The following is a 1,348-nucleotide window of genomic DNA, read 5'->3' on the forward strand; positions in this document are numbered from 1 at the left end:
AAGGGAAAATAAAACCATTTGCGTGTGTGTTGTATGTGTGTGTGTATGTATATATATATATATATGTGTGTGTGTGTGTGTATTTTTTTTATAAGTGTGTGTGTGTGTATACCCTATATTTGTATTTAAATGTGTGCGCGTGTGTGTAAATGAAAAGGGTATCTCTATGCACTATACACATACGCACACATATTCAGATAACAACCCTACATTGCACACGCGTACGTACACACACACACGTACGTACACACACACACGTACGTACACACACACACGTACGTACACACACACGCGTACGTACACACACACGTACGTACACACATACCAAATTTGTCAATGGTTTGTAAACTAAAAATAAACATAAAACGAAATAAACAAACAAACATATAAATAAATAAAAGTTCTGACAGGTTCAGCGGACATACAAATCAGTCGTTCCTTTACGGCGGGGTGTTAGACGGGTGAGCGGGTACCGCAATTAACAATTCTTATTACACTTACAAGCATGTCAGCCAGTTGTGATTTGGAGTTGTTGCGTGAAGGCGCAAGAGGCAGAAATTAAGAAAGAAATTACATTTAATTTCTTTGTTGTTTGCTGCGATATTATAGACAATAAACAAATAAACGGATTTAGATATTAAATAACGCTGAAATATTAAATCGAAAGAAGAGAAATACGTTGTTTTATAAACGTATGAAAAGTGTGGATTTACAAATTAGCGTGATACAGAAAAGAAAAAAAATAAGTACTAGGTATGTATTTATTTGTCATTAGCTTTATTAGCTTTTTTTGTTTGTACTTTCTGTGAGATTTTTTTTCGTTTTCGTTTTATTTGTACATTGTCGTCCAGATCATGACAATCGATCGTGAATATCGAATGCTGTAATGAGTAATGATCAGACATAATCATGCACAGTTAGTTCGTTGACGTTATTCTGATCCTTCGAATACCGATGCACACATGCAGACATATCCAGCCGTGTGTGTGAGTGTGCGCGTGTGATACACACACACACACACATAAATATACATATTTACAGATATAAATATATACACATATGAAAATATATGTATATACACACAAATATATACATATATATATATGTAGAGACATACAAACAAATATATGTATATACATACAAATATATATATATACATACATACACACATTCACACATACATATGTAAATATATTTGTATATATGCGTGTTTGTAAATTTGTGTGTGTATCTGGTATATATACATACATACATAGACATACATACGTGCATACATACGTACATACATACATACATACATACATACATACATACATACATACATACATATGTACGTACATACATACAT

At 32.6% G+C, this 1,348-nt stretch overlaps 1 protein-coding gene across 1 annotated transcript in view; it reads left to right on the forward strand.

Moving 5' to 3' along the window:
- The first annotated feature begins 368 nt into the window (after positions 1 to 368).
- The window catches only part of LOC106870625 (uncharacterized), a 166,583-nt gene continuing 165,603 nt past the window's right edge, over positions 369 to 1,348 (forward strand). Inside the window, exon 1 of the mRNA XM_014916758.2 lies at positions 369 to 753. The gene's annotated coding sequence lies outside the window, so the exon portion shown is untranslated. The remainder of the gene's footprint in view (positions 754 to 1,348) is intronic.

This window comes from Octopus bimaculoides, chromosome 2 (genome assembly GCF_001194135.2).
Source record: "Octopus bimaculoides isolate UCB-OBI-ISO-001 chromosome 2, ASM119413v2, whole genome shotgun sequence".
Classification (NCBI taxonomy): Eukaryota; Metazoa; Mollusca; class Cephalopoda; order Octopoda; family Octopodidae; genus Octopus; species Octopus bimaculoides.